Genomic DNA, 20,107 nt, shown 5'->3' with positions numbered 1-20,107 from the left:
TGAAGGATTTGTAGAATCCTGTACCTTTCAATTGGGAGCTTTAATATTAGGCCTTTGTCCATTGACACAAGGCATTGATTTTATCCCCATTGTCCATGAGGTGCTTTTATTTTCTTAAGAGCACTACTATATTTTGAATCACAAAGAACCCTGTCATTTACATAGTTGGGAAGTCACTATCTTTTCTTATTACCTTAGGACTCAAAGCAAGACAAAAACAGCAATAAAAGGAAAGAGAGTCTAGTGAGTTCTTTGCCCTGAGTTCTGCTCCTCTTTTAATAGTGGTCATAATTGAAGTATTAGGCAATTTCAAGATGGCATTATTTTTTATGGGTATTTTCTATTATCTCTTTAAAGAGATGCAATTTAGTGATAAACAAGGATTTAAAAATCTTGCTTCAGCATTTGAAGCTTTAATTTTGTCTAAAAGAGTAAGTTCTTCATTCTGAGTCACTTGAGCCTCTGCTTTAATGTAGTGATCAAATGAAATCATAATTTTAGAGATAAAATTTTAATAAATTTGACAGATGCAGACATTTATATAATAAATACTTGAGGGTGGGGGGGAGTATCACTTCTTGGTGCATCCAATTTTTTTTTAGAAATCTTGATGATTTGAAACTTGAACTTAATGAAATTGAAAACCTTTTCTATAGAGTCAGGTAGTAAATATTTTGGATTTTGCTAGTCATAAATTCTAGATGTTGCAATTACTCAACTCTGCCATTGTAGCATGAGGTAAGTTATGGAAACCATGAAAAAAAATGAGTGTGACTGTGTTCCAACAAATCTTTATTTACAAAAACATGAAAGTGATTGGATTTGGCCTATAGATAATGGGCTACAGACACCAGCTAAAAGGATATGTGAAAAGTATTTCTTATGAAATTTTGAAGTAGTAGAATTATAGGGGAAAAAAAGACTGAAATATACATTATCTAAAACTCTTTTAGATAAATGTAATAATTATTTAAATTAATATATTTCACAGATTTTTCTACTTATGTATATGACAAAGATAAATTATATTGAATATATATTTAATACAATACTTCTATATTTTTATATTCACTATTATGTTTTTACATCCATAAATAGTTTTGAAAACCTCATTTAGTTAAAAAAATGTTTAAATTTAATGCCTATGAGCTTATTTTTGTAATCTTCTCTTCAGTTGAGGTCTTATTTTGTTTCCCAAATGTCTTCTACACTGAAAATGTTACATGTTTGAGAGAATTTAACCAGTTCAAGTTTTTGTTAATTAGGCATATTTTCATAAGTTCAAATACTACACAAAAATATATTAACTTTAAAAACATCTAAATAGACTGCCAAATCACTTTTTTAAAAGCACAGGATTTCTTAATTCATCCCATGATCATTAGCAGCCATGATTTTTATGTACAATTTTTTCAATCCCTTCTTTCTAAATTAAATGAAAGATATTGAGTGAGAGACACACATAAAAAGACAGAAGGATAGAGATAAAAAAGAGCACTCTGAAAAATTATTTCCAATTTATAAAAAGAGTTAAATATTTTTTTATATGGGCTGTTCAGAATGTAACCTACCACGTGTTTCTTCTATTTACAACATGGCATTGAGAAATTTTTTTTTCTTCTAATGAAACATTGTAATTATGATAACTTCAACTCTGTTTATTCAATTAGACAAACCAGGGCAAGGGTTTCTCAAATTTTCCCATCCCAGGGAAGTACAAAATTGCAGGATTTACAGAAGCCACCAAAAAGTAATAAAGTATGTAAAATTCTGACAGGGATCTCAGCAAGCACCACAGTAGACATGCCTGCTCAAGGATTCCAGGGGTTAGTAGAACTATGTAAAATCATTCACACTCGACAGTGTAGCAAAGTAATGAACTATTTTTCTCAATGCTAAAAGAATTTATGGAAAGTCCATAGCTACATTTTTTGAGGAAGTTGCAAAACTTGGTGATTAAGTGCACTTCAAAGTCAATGAAAATGGGAAATAACAGTACTAGGCAGTACATATGTATGAATATATAATACACATGACCGTCATACTTTTTGTAGGAATACTCATAAACTCAGACTGGAAAAGTAATTTAGCTCAGTAATAGACTTAGAATAATATATTTTCATCATATTCTGAGGTATATACATAACCCCAGGGCAGAAATGAGATGCTGTGGGGCCAACGTGATTTTCCTGAATACAAACAAACCTATACACCTTGGACTTAATAGTTTCAGCTTCAAAAATGTTTACTGATAGATTTTAATAAATTCTTTATCCAAACTATTATTCCACTTCTCTACATTTGAAGAGAACAGTCTTAAGCCTACATAAAATACGCTATTTTGTAAATCCTAGCAAGGTCTAATAATTACTTTTAATTTACTAATACTGAATTTTGAAAAATTTCAAAAAAATACAAGCATGTAGTACCATAAATGTGTATGTGTTTCTCATCTAGGTTCAATAATATTTTATGCCCAGAGTAACTTAGCATTCACACATAAAAATCAGGACACTCTCCTCTGTAATCTCAATCCCATTATCTCTTCCAAGAAAATGAAAACTAATTCCCTAATATAAGATATGTAGTGTATATTTATATTTCAAAAAATTTCCCTAGAATGTAGCTATTATATAAAGCTATGTCTATAAAGCTTGTATCTTCCTAATATCTTTTAATTTAGAACAGTTCCCCTAACATTTGTCTTTTCAACATTGCAGAAGAAAGATTTATAAATTTAAAGACATATAAGAGAAACTATCAAAAAATGAAACAGAAAAAAATGGAAAAAATTATCAAAGCATTGTTAAGCCACAGGAAAATATTATGTGCCCTAATAAACATGTAAACGCAGTCCATGACAGATAACAGAAAGAGGTGATAAGAAAAAAGTTGGAAAAAACAATAGCCAGAAAACCATAAATTTTATGAAAAATAAATAAAATCAGATGAAGGGAATCTCAGCAAACTGAAAGCATAAGAAATTGAAAAGAACGAGAAGCCAAGGAAGACAATCCTCCTACAGGTGTCCTCAAACTTCATAAACAGGGGGCCAGTTCATTGTCCCTCAGACCATTGGAGGGCCGGACTATAGTTTAAAAAATAAAAACTATGAACAAATTCCTATGCACGCTGCATATATCTTACTTTAAAGTAAAAATAACAAAATGGAAACAAATACAATCACACTGCCTCATGTGGCCCACAGGCCGCAGTTTGAGGACCCCTGCAAGTGTCCCACATTTCTGTACATTTTGGGATCAAGACACTGTAGGACAATCTTCTGAACTATATTTTTAAGAATCCCTTAGATGATAGAAATAATGGCTTTCTCTCTCCACACTGTTCCGAGCTATCAATCCACATTACAAAAGCTATGCAACCACATTCTTCCCTCTGAAATCAATTTTAACCTTTAGTTATTGTTCTAGAATAAAAATGTCTTCATCTGGGGTTTTTCAAAAGTAAGTGGCTCTACACAGTGACATTTAATGCCTACCCAACAGATCCCCTTTCAACATTGAAAGATTCATAGTCCTTGTATCCTGGTCTACACCAACCCTGTGACTTGCTCATTCAAGTTCTATTGCAGTTTCTTATATAATTCATGAACTTTATCGAGTCTGCTTTTTTATGAGTAAACATTCTTTATTAATTTATCTAGTCCTCTTTAAACCCTTTGCTAATATTTAACTCTGGGGTGACTTCCTTTGTGACCCAAGACAAATTAATTTGCCTTTGTTTTATATTATTTTAGCATTTAATGCCTATGTTACTACAGAAAATTTGGTGTTTCTCTCTTATAACATTGTAAATGCATGTAAGCCAGAAAGTACATTTTTTTGAGGACCAGGAAGTAAAGTCTTCCTGTGATTGAGAGTTCAAGGACTTTGTACTAACTTCATCCTAAAATTTGCACAACACTTACAAATGCTCATGCCACCTAGCTGTGCTGGAGATCTGAATGTTGTCTGTAAAGTGAAGACCAGGGGTCCTCAAACTACGGCCCATGGGCCACATGCAGCCTGCAGAGGACATTTATCCAGCCCGCTGGGTGTTTTTGCCACAGCTGCCTGTCCTGCTTAGCAGCCTACTTGTCCCAGCCCGCTGGGTGTTTTTGCCGCTTTGCCTGTCATGCTTGGCAGCCGACTTGTCCCGAGCTGCAGTGCGCATGTGTGGAATGTGCACCAACTCTCTAACTCGGCTCCTTCTCTCTGTCATTCCCCACCCCTCCTTCTCTCTGTCTCTCCCTGCTTCATGTTTTTGCTGTCCTGCTTAGCAGCCCACTCATCCCAGCCCACAGTGCGCATGTGTGGAATGAGCCCCACACTCTCCGACTCTCCTCCTACTCTCTGATCCCTCTTCTCAGTCTCTGATGTAATTGGAGGAGTCACCAGTTTGCCTGTGCAGAGCCTGCTGCTGCCTAAGGACCGAGGTAAGAACAAGTTAAGATATTTTTTTTTTTTGAAGTTAGGAGGTTTTTTTTTTTTTTTTTTTAATTTTGCAGTTAGTAGGGCTTCTTTTTTTTTTTTTTACAGTTAAGGGGGGGCCTTTATTTCTGAAGTTAGGAGGTCTTTTTTTTTTTACAGATGGGGGTGCCTTTTTTTGAAGTTAGAAGATACCTTTTTTGAAGTTAGGAGAGCCTTTTTTTAAGTTGGCTAGTTGGTTGGGGATGGTTTCTAGGGGGGTTGCATCACAGTGATAACGCAAATAGTCAGCGCTCAATGCTAATGCAAATGGTCAGAGCTCAGAGGTAATGCAAATAGTGCTCAGTGGTGATGATAATTGTAAGTGCTCAGTATTAATGCAAATTGTCAGCAGTCTGTGTTATCGCAAATGGTCAGCAGTCAGTGTTAATGCAAATGGTCAGTGCTCAGTGTTATCGCATGAGAGCCCCAAACCGGTAATCTCCTAGGGCCCCATGGGAACTTAATCTGGCTCTGCAGACAGCTGAGGAGTAGGAACCCCAATTTAATTGACAGTGAGTGCATTTATATTCTGATTGCTATTTAGTTGTGTATGATGTTGTATGTTGTGTGCTGAGTAAGCCCTGCTTCACACTGTTGCAATCTCTGAGCAGTGTGAGTTCAGCCATATGCTTGTATGGCTGAACTTGCATTAGATTCGGAAGAAAAAAGGCATATGTGCCTTCTTTGTTCCTGCAGTGGAATCTGATCACATGGGTCTTTTTACCCATGCGATCAGATTCCTGTGCGAGTTCACAGATCGCAGTGCAGTTCTCACAGGGTAGTGTGAACTGGAAAGGTGGTGGAGGAACCAGCTCTGTAATCATGCCTGTTCCCACAGTGCACCAGGGTGAGCCTGAGGTAAAAGCGGAGTTCCACCATATGGGCACTGGCGAGGCTGAAATGATGTGGACTGGCAAGGCTGCATTGATGGACACTGATCAGACTGCATTGATGGGCAGTACAGTCTATATGTCTCTGTGTGGGCAAATTTATTGCTGGTATATTGTTTTTGGAGTGCTGTATATATCTATCTATCTCTATATATATATATATATATATTGGTATTTTACTAATAGCAATTTGGAATCCCTAGGAAACAATGATATCAAGAAAGACAAAAATTGACTCGGAGTGTAGGATATTCAAAGAACAGTGGACTTATGATTACTTTTTCATGCAGTACAAGGAAAGAGCTGTGTGTTTGATGTGCCAGAATATAGTGTCTGTGTTCAAAGAATACAATTTGCATCAACACTATCAAACTCAACATAAAGATAAATATGATTGGTTGGTTGGAGAAGGGAGAAAAGATAAAATATTAAAACTAACATATACATTGACAACTCAGCAAAATACTTTTGTGAAGCAGAAACAGATAAATACTTCATCACTGCGAGCAAGTTTTCAAGTTGCCAAGCTAATAGCATGCCACTGGCAGACCATTCGTGGAGGGAGAATTTGTTAAAGAATGCCTACTTTCTGTTGCCAAAGAGATGTGTCCAGAGAAGGCTGATTTATTTAGTACAGTGAGTCTTTCAGGACCCTCAATTACATGAAGGATTGAAGAAATGGGAGACAATTTGCATCAGCATTTGCAAAACTCCACAAAAAAACTTTCCTATTTTTCCTTGGCACTTGACAAAAGTAATGATGTTCATGATTCTTCACAACTTCTAATTTTTATTTGTGGGATGAATGACTATTTTGAAGTCACATAAGAGCCTGCTGTACTGCAAAGCATCAAAGGAACAACTATAGGAAAGGATATCTATGAAAAGGTTTGCCAAACCGTGAATAGTTTGGAGCTGGACTGGGCAAAACTAGCCAGTATGACAACTGATGGTGCTCCTAGCATAGTGGGGGTCTAAGAAAGGAGTAATTGCTCACATTAACCAAGAGATGGACAGACATAACCATTCTCATCCAATAGCCATACACTGCATCATCCACCAACAAGTGCTGTGTAGTAAATCACTGAAGTGGGACTCTGTTATGAAAACTGTAGTATCCTGTGTTAACTTCATTAGAGGTAATGCACTAAACCACAGACAATTTCAGGAATTTCTATCTGAGCTAAATGTTGCCTGTGAAGATTTTCCGTACCACACAGAAGTCCATTGGCTGAGTCGAGGGAGAGTTTTGAAACATTTCTATGACTTACTTCCACAGATTACAGCTTTTCTGCTTTCAAAAAACAAAGTAGTACCAGAGTTCAATGATGCAGAATGGAAATGGCACCTTGCCTTTCTGACAGATGTAACACAGCTACTCAACGGTTTCAGTGTGCAGCTTCAAGGAAAGGGGAAGCTAATCTGTGATATGCAATCACATGTGAAAGCATTTGAAGTAAAATTAGGCCTCCTCATCAAACAAGTGAAGGAGGAAAATTTCTGACATCTCCCCACAACTCAAAATCTGTTAGCGGAAAATCCATTGGTTGCATTCCCAAATAAAACATGTGTGGATTCCCTGGAAAAGTTGCAAAAGGATTTCCAATTTAGATTTAAAGAGCTTCATCTCCATGAACAGGACATACAGCTTTTCCGTAACCCATTTTCTATTGACATTGAACATGTGGATACAATTTACCAAATGGAACTGGCTGAACTGCAGAATTATGACTCTCTGAAAGATGCATTTAAGTCAAGCAGCCTTCCTAATTTCTATGCATCTCTCCCCTCTGAGATATATCCTAATCTCACGAACCATGCACTCAAAATGGCAACCATCTTTGGCAGCACTTATGTCTGTGAACAGACTTTTTCCAGAATGAAACATCTGAAATCTCCAACCAGATCTAGACTAACTGATGCACACTTGCATCACTTGTTATGACTAGTAGTGACAAATATGGAACCGGACATGACCATCTCATTAACCAAAAGCAGGCCCATAGTTCCCATTGAAATACTGGTAAGTTTGTTGATTTCACTTTACTTGTTCTGTATTTTAAATATTGTATTTGTTCCCATTTTGTTTTTTTACTTCAAAATAAGATATGTGCAGTGTGCATAGGAATTTGTTCGTATATATGTATATATTTTTTTTAACTATAGTCCGGCCCTCCAAAGGTCTGAGGGACAGTGAACTGGCCCCCTGTTTAAAAAGTTTGAGGACCCCTGGTGAAGACTCTAGTTTCAGTATCAGACTTGGAAGGCCTGAGGGTTTGAGGGAAAGGAATGTTGAGTTATTTGGAGTAGGGACTTAATTGTATCAGCATGATTATTTAGTATATGTTTACTCTGTGCCAGGTACTTACTATGTTAAGCTTTTTTCACACATTAGAGCAATTATGAAATGCAGAAAGGCAGAAAACTGCTGAAAGAATAAGTAGGAGGATAATGTATTTGACCTCAAAATTGTCAGGCCAGGAACTACATCCAGTTGTTTTATTCATATTTTTGAGCTGCAATTTTATCAGGCACAAGTAGAAAGAATACAAAATGAATAAAATCCCCGCCTTTATGGAGCATGTACTCTGATGAAAGACAAAGACATCCATATGATATAATATATATGAGAGATATATGTTTATATTTGATACATATATTTATGTATATTCTATATTTGTTTGTGTACGTATGAGTATATATATGCTATGAGAAGATTATTACAGTGATAGTAAGTTAACATCACATTCAGAAACACAGAAGTCTGATTATCCCTCTCTAAGGATATTCTACCCTTAGACAGGATAGAATGGAAATCAGGACAGCAAGGGACAGTATTATTTTCCACTATAACGGAAATGCTCTGGTTAGAAAGTAGAAGAAGGAAAGAACCACATAGGATTTTGTAACTGCCTAGCATGGAATCATTAACTATGTTTTAATTACATTTTCTTACAGACAGGAGCTTTACCAAAACCTTAGACTTCATTTAAAAAGATACTAAATCTCTCAACATATGGCACTTTGCTGCAACCCTGAGTTGTGTATTCAGTTAATGCCTTGTAAATAATAATCTAACGTGAATAAATTAGCATAAATTAACATGAATTTATATTATAGTTTTTAATCTTTTAGATCACTTCCCCTCATTTTGGCCGTAATCGTATCAGTTACAGAAATAATACGTTTTTCAACTTTTTCATTACATGTCATTTAAACATTAACTTGGCTACCAAAAGGGATATTTAAAGAATTCAGGAGAGTGTATCACAAAAAGATTTTTTATCTCAAATTAATCAAAATTTGAACAGCATGGGTGCAATATAATCATTTTCCCTATAGGTGTTATATCTTCACATCCATTTCCAATTTCCTTCAATTGCCTGTGCTAACTGATAGAATTTTCCATCTGTATTCTGACTTGTGTTTTAAATTTTGTTTAATTCTCTATTTGTTGCTCATATCCCAAATTTATTTATGTTCTCTGAAGGAATTCTGGGTGTTGTGGTCCCTGCCCATAATCACAAATGCACTTTTATGAGAAAGAATGAAAACATAAGATGAATGATTTGTTGTATTATAAAACAATCCATAGCAAACATTAACTATTATTCATAATTCTGTGAATTGCCCATGTTAGAAAACAACTCGTTAAATTCATAGATAATCATTTGTAAAATAGCCCTTTCTTTCTTTTGAGAAGTACCCCTGCACACTCGCCCAGGGTTTCTTATCACTTGGCTGACCCATTTATGTGAATGTTGTTCATTCTTTCCCGAGCTATAAAAATAGATTTGGGCCAGATTAGGGTTATGATCTTTTAACAACAGTGTAAACAAAAGTGTTTTATTAAAATACAGGTATCCATAAAGTTTGTGTGCAAAAGAGTTAAATTACACATGAACTTTATGGACAGCCTGTGAGTTTTCTGTCCTTTAATTTCAACAACACTGGCACATTTATAAACGCTTTATAAAGTTCAGTCTGCATATGCTGAACAGTATTTTCTAAAATTAAAATGCTCATATTTTATTTATCTTTCAATTAATAAGTATAAATACAAATGGCAAGTATGTATGGATAGCCTTGCTTGATTTTTAATACGAATCTAAAAATCCAATTGACATTTTGTGTGATTTTCCTTTCTTTTTTATGCTCCATAATAATCTTTTTCTTTTCAGCATTTTGTTTTATTTTTAGAACTTTGCTTACATCACTGAATGGACCTAATATGCATCAGTATATTAGTTTGTGATGCAAGCCACAAATTGGAAACAATCTAAGATGGCCAAGTGGCCACAACAAAAAAAAAAGTGAATTTCTTTTTATTGTTTTCATGTTAGAATGTCTCTGGGATGGAATTTTACTTCATTTTGTTTAAGGTTGGCATCCTTTTTATCCTCTTCTTCAAAGTGCCATAATATGTAAGTAGAATATCCATGTTAAATTAAGGATGGCATAAGCAATATCTTTCCTAGTTATGATATATGTACTATGCACCCTGCATTTAATTTCTTGATAAAAACTTTGGTTTTCTATGTGCTCCATTTTTGCAAAATGTATTCTGATAATATTATGCTATATTATAAATATGAGATATCACTACTGGCATACAATAACATTTACTAACCTAATGTCTAATCAATAATATTCTTTCACTATCTCAGTTGTGATATGTACATAGTTAAGTTAAAGAAGTTAATCAGTCATTCTCAAATTCCCTAATAGCTAAGTGTAGATAATACTCTCAGATTCTAATGAATGAAGACCAAATCACATATCATTGAAAGACAAGCAAAGACATTCATTTAGTAGACTTAGACTTAAAATGCCTATGTGTAGTTGTGTAGCTATGATATCTCCCTTTTAAGCTAAAAATGTATAGTTATTAAAATAATAATGAAATGACTGCTGCTGAGTATATAATATTTATAATACAAAAGAAAATTTAATCATGGAAAAATTTTGAGATTATATACCTGAATACCTACTTACATTAAGTTTACATAAAATTTTAAGAGACATGAATATCCGACTTTCCAGATTCCTATTTGTTTGAGGAAAAGTAGCCTGTTCTTAAAGACAGGACAAATGTAGCCTATGAGAAGCAATCTGGGAGGAAGATAGAAGACTGAAGAAGACTGAAATTTTATACAGAGTGACACAGAATCCTAAAATTATTTGCAATAACTTAACAGAGTGTGACACTGTAAAATCTACTCTATGTTCTAAGGTATTACAATTACTATTATAATGAAGTGTTAAAAAATGAATAAATATGTACATGTATTATTATGAGTTGGATTGTGCTCAAACAAGATATGCCGAAGTCCTAATCTTAGTACTTCAGAATTTTGACTATATTTGGGGCTGGGGCCTTTGTCAGACTACGTCAAAGTAAGGCTGTTAGAGGTCCCAATCCTGTTTGACTGGTGTCCTTATTGGAAGAAATCTGGGCATAGATAGACACCAAAGATCCCTACACAAAAAGAAATGAACACGTGATAACACAGAAAAAGTGAGGCCATCTGCAAGGCCTCAGCAGAAACTGGGCCTGCCAAACAACAACAACTACAACCAAAAAATAGCTGGGCGTTGTGGTGGATGCCTGTAGTCCCAGCTACTTGGAAGGCTGAGGCAAGAGAAATGCTTAAGCCCAAGAGTTGGAGGTTGTTAACTGTGACACCACAGCACTCTACTGAGGGCAACATAGTGAGATTCTGTCTCAAAAAGAAAGTTTGTCATGAACTTTCATTAGGCCAGGGAATCTGGACTATGTATGATAAAGGTAGCAAAAATAATTACTGATTCAGTTAGTCTTATCTAGACTGTGATTTTAACAATGGTATAGTACCTGGCTTTGTGCTTTGTTTGCAATGTAGTCTAGCAAATTAGAATGAGTTTTCTATCCATATTTGTTGATTACTACATTCTACAGCAGTCACTACACCTGGTCTCTTAGACATACATTCTATACAGTGGTTTGTCCACATGTTGGACGAGAGATGAAATCTTTTTTAACTGCCTCCCTATTCTTATTATGTCTTATTTCCCTAATGCACACATTATTTATAGGCATTTTTCTACATGCTATTGTCTAATACTTCAAACTGGCTGGTGCGAATCACCACCTTTAGCATGCCCAATAAGTTTGAAGTTCACTACTCTAAATTCAGTCTAGAATATAGAACTTATTATTTTTTTCTATGAATTATGACAAATGTTTGCAGAAATCTCCACCTTTAGTTGAAACGTGAATTTTTTTCCTATTCTGTCAGTATTTGCTGCAGTTATGTTGAAGCTCTGTTTTCTCTGAACATTTGCCGCAGTGCAGACACACTGAGATGAATTCTTTCAGCTTTTGTTTGTATAAAATAAAGTCATTATTTTGCCTTCACTTTGGAAAGATAATCCTCCATGTATAAATTTCAAATTTGGCTGTTCTTTTGGTGTTTTAAATATTTCATCGCATTTTCTGTTGTTTTGCCTAGAGCATCAAAAAAAAAAAAAAAAGACTGCTGTAATTTTTACTAGTTCTGTTTATATAATTTACTAGTTCTGTTTATATAATGTGCCTTTGTTCTGTGGCTCCCATTAAGATGTCTCTTTATCACTGTATTGGCATTTTAACCTCTCTGTCTCAACAATAAATAAATAAATAAATAAATAATTTTCCAATTAATGCTTTCTTATTTTGCTGTTGTTTACATTGACGGTGTTCATCCTAACTGGTGTTGATTTCTGACATTAGTAATATCAGCCAAAAATTCAATTACTTTCCTGTAACTTTTTAAAATTCATACACACACAAAAAAGCAAAAACACAAAAGCAAAACCACAATGAATAACTTTTCAGTTTCTGTTACGTCAATGATTTCCCAGTTGAATTTCACTGGAGGTGATGAGTTCTATATTTTGCAAGGATTATTGCAATTTTGTTAACAGAAAACACTCAACCAAAAAAATAAGGAAATTATTTGCTTGGTTGTTCATATTATTAAAATAAATTTTTTTGAATCTGCATTACCTGCTAGCAGATTTAGTCAATAAATACCCAGCTCTACTAAAAGAATACAAAATGCAAATTCTGTCTACTTCATGAAAAAATGTGACATTCTTCTAGATGTTTAGCTTGCCTATTCTTCCTTTATAGGGAAGAGAATTGTGTCACTTCTAGTAGCCAAAAAAAACACTTATAATATTCATAAGCCTTACTGGAAGTAGAATATAGCATTTAAACTACTGATTTCTAGCCTGGTACTAGAAATCATTTAAGAACAATAAGTTCCTTACATTTTAGTTTATATGTCTGTTCTTTCAGATAAATTACTTATGTAAGTATTACAACTGGTTAGAGTTAATAACCTGCAAAGTATTTGCTTCTGACTGGAAAACAGAACACTTAAACTCCAAGCCACGAGAAATTTTGCTCATTAAGAATTCTGGAATCAGTACTCACATGTATTAAGTAGAGAATAAATAGCTGTATCCAGAAAATATTAAACAAATATATATTTCATAAGTCTGTTTCCAAACTAATTTGATTTTGAGTATACATATATTTTTTTACAGACTGAGTCTCAAGCTGTCGTCCTGGGTAGAATGCCTTGGCATCACAGCTCACAATAACCTCCAACTAGGGCTCAAGCAATCCTCTTGCCTCCATTTTTCCATTTTTAGTAGAGATGGGGGTCTCGCTTTTTGGTCAGGCTGGTCTCAAACCCGTGAGCTCAAGCTATCTCCCTGCCTCAGCTTCCCAGAGTGCCAGGATTACAGGCATGAGCCTCTGCACCCGGCCTTGAGTTTGACTTTTAAACAGATTTGTGACTACCTGTTGCCTTCTTATTCAGAGAACATTTTTTAATTTTAATATTTGTGCTTTAATAAACTACAAATACCTATTGTTTCATAAAATTCTCTGAAAAAAAGACACTCTTTAAGTTGCAGAATAAAAGAATTCAATGTTATTTATTTCAAGTTTCTAGTTATTACATTTTTACTCAAATAGAGATTGCATTTGTACATAAATCCATTAGTGTTTATTCCTTCCTGAAATTTTTATTTATATATTGCCGCAAGCAAAACACACACCTAAATATGTGCCTGTTTCCTCAAATTTTTCTTTTATTATCTTTAATAAAAACTTCTACCATTTGCTAGATGTATATTGTACATTAGAAGTTTTATATACTGGGCCTGTCGCTCAAAGAGTAGAGCGCCGGCCCCGTATGCCGGGGGTGGTGGGTTCAAACCCAACCCTAGACAAAAAACTGCAAAAAAAAAAGAGAGAGAGAGAGAGAAGAAGAAGTTTTATATACCCGCCTTGAATAATGTTTACAATCACACATTTTACAGAAGGGTACACAGGCTTAAATCAGGAATCTTCCTCCAATACAACTTGTAAGGAGTAGGCAAAAGAGGCCAGTGTATTGCTTTCTAACTTCAAGCCTATTTCCTCTCCCTTCATGATGTCACCTCACTGTAGAAGAGACCCAAAACTTCATTCCAGGTAATTAGAGGGACAGATTTTTCTCTTAAAAAAAAAAAAAGGTTTCCACCTAAACTTGACTACCTGTTGCCTTTTAATTCACAGAACATTTTTCATACATATGTCACCTTAGAAATACTTAGAAAACACGTGTATTCTGTAAAACTCTTCAAAATACTGTTTCTCTCCTTTCCATTTAAATTTACTCAAACTTATTTGATTATGGTACTCTTTCTTGGGATTCCTTTTTACTGTTGTCATGTTTACATATCCTAACATGTATTCACCTCACAAAGAAGTAGCATTATCTCTCTTGTGTAGAAAAGGCGAACTTAGAATAAAGATTGTCAGGGTCAGTTTTGTGCTGAGCTGTTCAAGGCAGAGATGTACTTCACTCTCCAAGATGATTGTCTAAACATCATCTAAACATTTGTCCTAACTGCAAAGGAAATAAAATTTCTTCCAAAATGTGTTTTGTTGGAAAAGGACTTAGCTGCTGCAGATTGCTCAAATCATTTCCCTTTTTCCCAACACCTCTGACCAAATTTGAGAGTAATTAGGAAGTGATTACATATGTAAATATAATTGTCCTTTAATCATTCACTAAATCTCATGGACAAGCCTATCATGAACTTAGTCTTCGGTCAGCCAAATAATGAAATATTTGTTTTCTTTCTTTTAATTCTAAAGAAAAGAGAAATCTCTTGTTTATTACAGGTAGTATCAAGGCAACAAAGGAAAGATACAATGTCTGAGCTATTGACTCATTACAGTAGCAAAATATAGAGAACTTATTTCAATAGAATGAAAGTCTTCAGAGGTTATATGAAAAACATTTAAATAGTAGAAATGGAAGGAAGTGTGAATTTACAAAGTTTCTACACTATCACATTACATATAACCTATGACCCACGTCAGTCCTTCAGAAACCAGTTTTCCTCATGGTGTTAACTAGTGACTTGGAGACCACCCCTAGACCTTCTATATGCTCTGGTTCTTCTTGTTTTGATTTCACTGCACTTTCTCTTTCACTGTCAAGGACTGACAATTAAGTTTACAAACTAATCCTAGAAAAAGTGCTACATCACTAGGGTCGCCCCTGGAGTTCTCTTCTTGGGAAGCTATGCCCTGACACCAGCACATAGTCCAATCTTCAGAGCAATTTTGGAACTCTTTCTGGAATGGCCATCAGAACTGTCATTGTATTACCCTTCATGTTATAAATGTCATCAAAATGTTTTCCTTCCAAAATAACTTTGTTTTAAGGTAAAGAAAAAAATTCAACAAGGGAATAGGGAAGGTGTTTCAATATAGTTATTAGTTGACTGTCTAAGAACTCCCTTACAGCCAGTGCGGTATGATCTAATGCATTGTCGTCATAGAAAAAAAAAAAAAAAGCCATACAATGTACCAGCAAAAAGTTGGTGAGAAGTTTGGGTCATTTTGTTCTGACTTTTTGCATAGCCTTTTCAGTACTTCCAAATAGTAAACTTGGTTAACTGTCCAGCTGGTACAAATTCATAATGAACAATCCCTCTGATTTCAGAAAAGGTTAGCGACATCATTTGGACACTTGATTTGGACTGATGCAACTTTTTAGGATGTGGAAAATTGGCTAACTACCATTGTGCACGTTGATGCTTTGTTTCAGGGTCTTACCGACACACCCATGCTTTGTCAGTGAGAACTCGGCCCAAAACATCATCCTGCCTCTTCAAAAGAGCTTGGCAAACTTTGACTCTCATTTGCTTTTGTTCATCAGTGAGCTCCTTTGAGACCATTTTTGCATACGCCGTGCTCATGCCAAGATTTTTAGTTGAGATTTATATTTACTTCATCTGCTATGTGTGTCTCACAGTCAACTGAAGATTTTGATGCACAACTCAAGGAATGCTTGAGATGTTGTCATAAGTTCTGCTTATTGCAGGCTTCCCTGATCTCTCTTCATCAGCGACACTTTCCCTCCTCTCAGAAAAATGTTTAAGCTAATTGTACACTGCCAGTTTCTTCATGACATTATCTCCAAAATTTTGGACTACCGTGTCCCTGGTTTCATTTCCACTCTTGCCAAGTTTAACTAGAAATTTAATGTATCTGTTCTTTGCTCTAATTCAAACTCTGACATTCTCATGATGGCACACAAAACGCACAACAATAATAATGAACACCCCAGGTCCAAAGTAGCACAACAAATGAGACAAATATATCTGTCTGAGGCTAAAGTCCATGGTTTATTTTATTACACTCAGTTCTTTCCAGGGGACTGATTTCTACACTGTGAAATACCAATCAGCTGATGCCATTGTGGCTTATTTCTCTGAAGTTTTTAGAAAATACTCAAAGCCTTTGTATTGATTCAATAAATAATGTAATCCTTTCTCTACCTAATCATTTTAATTGTCTTCAAAGGATACATATTTTGATAATGGTACTTAAGATTTAGAATGAAGAAAGATTTTCTTAAATTTCTCCATTATGTGGAGTGATTATATCTTTTGATAAAGAATTAAGTAAGAGAATGTTTAAAGAAGTCACTCTTTGCCTCCATGGTAGATAGCACATCTCTTTCACTTAAGATCATACAGTAATTTTACAAAGAGCTTCAGTCAGGAGAATAATTATTCAGTCCCATTTGCTGCATATCATGAATTGCCGTTAGTTTCTAATGTGTCTCTTCTTTATATAGACAGTTTACTAATATCTCATAATAGCTGGAGTTCATTTATTTGCTCAGTTCAATTCAGGACCTGGCAGGCTAATCCTAGGGACTGCTCTCATTGCCTTTCATGGTAGTCTGGAAGTTCCATAGGAACATTAGGAATGTTTGTTTAAGCTAAAACAAAACCAGAGAAGCTGTCCATATTCACAGCAACTCTCCTACCAGAGTATTGTGATTAACTCTCCCTAAGTTAATGGTCAAAACAGAACAATGATAATCTTAATGGCAGTTAATATTTTTGATAATTATATATACATTTGTATAGAAATTAAAGGAATGATTATACCAATTATTTAGAAATTACAAATAGGCTCATCATGCTGATCAAAATTAAAGAACAGAGCCTACTTTTTTCCCACCATATTAGTCTTTGATATTATTTTTGATTAAAAGGAAGAATGGAATTTGGGAAATTTTAGCTGGGTCCCAACTTTTTAAACTGGGGGCCAGTTCACTGTCCCTCAGACCGTTGGAGGACCTGACTATAGTTTAAAAAAAAAAAAAACTATGAACAAATTCCTATGCACACTGTACATATCTTATTTTGAAGAAAAAAAAAAAAACGGGAACAAATACAATCACCCCACTTCATGTGGCCTGCAGGCTGTACTTTGAGGACCCCTAGAACACTTGAACTTGTTATGCACCATCCTCAACTCTAAACTTCACAGATCATTCAGGATGATAGGCTAACAGTTCATTTGATTATGTGAAGGTTTATCTATAAATCCTCTGTTACATCCACTTAGAATATCATGGGTTTCGCTACGTAAGAATATTGACTAAATAATTTGACAACAGGCATAGCTTTAATCATAGTCTTGGGGAATAAAATACAGTTAAATTAGAGAAGAACGTACTGAATGTACATAATCAGTTTGTGTATGTACATACAGATTGCTCTTAAAATTCAGATCTTCTGGAGAATCAAAACTATGCGTGCAAATGCTAATCTTGCAATAACTAATTTTCATTTGAAGTTGTCTGTTTTATAATAATGAATCCTTGTTTTGAGAACATGTCTTTTTTACCAGGGTGAATATTAAGCTATCCAGGCACTTCTAGGCACAAATGTATTTTATGTGTCACAAAGAAATGTAAAATACAGAAAATTGTGTCATATAAATAAATATAAATGAATATATCACTTTAAACTTTTAAAGATCAAGCATATTAAAAACATAAATCAAGTAGGCTATAGATATTATCAATATTTTAAAAAGAAAATTTATAATTTTACTTCAGTTACAGATTAAAAATTGCTTTTCTCAACCTCTAATGTGCATATAGATTATCCAGAATCTTAGGGTATACATTGGTAAATATTTATCCGAAATATTATATTTTAATGCCATATTAATGTCTATATTTGGGGGCAGTATATGCTACCTCTAAACCTGAATCCATGAAAAATATTAAGGAAAGTTTTTATATCTATAAGAAGGTACTGTTTTTTTCTGGGTTTTTATTTTTTTGAGACAGCGTCTCACTATGTCATCCTTGGTAGAATGCCATGACGTCACAGCTCACAGCGACCTCAAACTCTTGGGCTTAAGCAACTCTCTCGCCTCAGCCTCCCAAGTAGCTGGGACTACAGGTGCCCACCACACACCTGGCTATTTTTTTGGTTGTAGTTGTCATTGTTGTTTGGCAGGCTGGGATTGGGTTCAAACCCGCCAGCCCTAGTGTGGCTGAAGTCCTAGCTGCTGAGCTACAGGCACCGAGCCAAGAATACATTTATTTACCCAAAAATTTTCTGGGGGGAACATTTATTGAAACTGTAATTTAATTCTAAATTAAGTGTGATATTTTGACAGATTTAACCCATGTATATTTAGCACCCAATAATTGTAATTTTAGGAGACTAATTAAAATACAAATCAATAATAATATTCCTGATTAACCAAAAACTCAGAGAAGAAAATGGAATGGAAATTGATCTAGAAACTCAATACAATCCCTAAATGAATTCCAGTTGCCTACTTTGCAGAACTGGACAAGCTGATCTATTTTTTTTTTTTTACATGAAAATAAAGAAGGCTCTGAATAGACAAAGCAATCTTGATTAAAAAAAAAAAGTCAGAGCTAGAGGGTTCATACATCCTAATTTTAAACCTACTACAAAGCTATAGCAATTAAAGCAAAGTAATACTGGAAGAATAACAAATATATAGATCAATAGAGTAGAACTAAAAGTCTAGAAATAATACAAAATTTCTTAGTTAATTGATTTTGAGAAGGATGCTATGGCTACTCAACTGTGAAATAAATGGGCCTGAGAGAAATGAATATGAAATTGTGCAGAAAAGAGTCTGCACCCCTACCTTATTCCCATACACAAAAATAATTTTTTTTTTTTTTTGAGACAGCCTCAAGCTGTCACCCTACGTAGAATGCCGTGGCATCACAGCTCACAGCAACCTCCAACTCCTGGGCTCAAGCGATTCTCCTGCCTCAGCCTCCCAAGTAGCTGGGACTACAGGCACCCACCACGACACCCGGCTATTTTATGGTTGCAGCCATCATAGTTGTTTGGCAGACCTGGGTTGGATTCGAACCCACCAGCTCAGCTGTATGTGGCTGGTGACTTAGCTGCTTGAGCCACAGGCGAGCCACAAAAGTAACTTGAAGTAGATCAGAAAAAATATAAATGTAAGAGAAAAATTTATAAAACTCATGAAAAGAAACAGAGGCATAAATCTTCATGAACTTGAATTAGACAATAGATTCTTATGGTACCAAAGTCACAAGCAACAAAAGAAAAATTAGGTAAATTAGACTCAACACAATTAAGAACTTTTGTGTATCAAAGGACACTGTCAAGAAAGTGAAAAGACACTCCACAGAACAGAGAAATATTTTCAAATCACGTATTTGATAAGTGACTACTTATAAATATATATTAAGAATATTTACAGTTCAACAGCAAAATGACAAATAACCAAATTAGAAAATAGAAATAGGATTGGAATAGACATTTCTCTAAAAGAAAAGTCAAGAAGCCTCATTAGTTCAACCTCCTTAGTCATTACAGACATACAAATCAATACAACGTGAAAGCACTTCACATCCACTAGTATACCTACAATTAAAATAAAAAAAGAAAAGAAGTTGGTAAAGATGTGGATAAATGGGAGCCTTTGTGCCTTGCTGGCAGGAATATAAAATGATACGTCTGCTGTGGCAGTGCTTTGGAGTTTCTTCAAAAGTTAAGCATAGAATTACGATGTGACCAGAAATTCCACTGTTAAGAAAATTAAAAAGTTAACACAAAAATTTATATATGAAGGTTAATAACAGCACAACCCATTATAGACACAAAGGAGAAATAATCCAAATGCATCAACTAATGAATGGATGAAGAAAATGTGCTGTGTCTGCACGATGGAATAGCATTCCTTCTTAGAAAGAAGAGCTATCCTAACATGGATGCATCTTGAAAATATTATTTAAAGTGAAGGAAATCAGTCAGGAAAGACCACATATTGTATGCTTCCATTTATATCAAGTGCCTAGAATAGACCAATCCATAGAGTCAGAA

The sequence above is a fragment of the Nycticebus coucang genome, chromosome 3, assembly GCF_027406575.1.
Source record: "Nycticebus coucang isolate mNycCou1 chromosome 3, mNycCou1.pri, whole genome shotgun sequence".
NCBI lineage: Eukaryota > Metazoa > Chordata > Mammalia > Primates > Lorisidae > Nycticebus > Nycticebus coucang.
The sequence above is the reverse complement of the archived record's forward strand: the minus strand, read 5'-3'. Positions refer to the sequence as shown.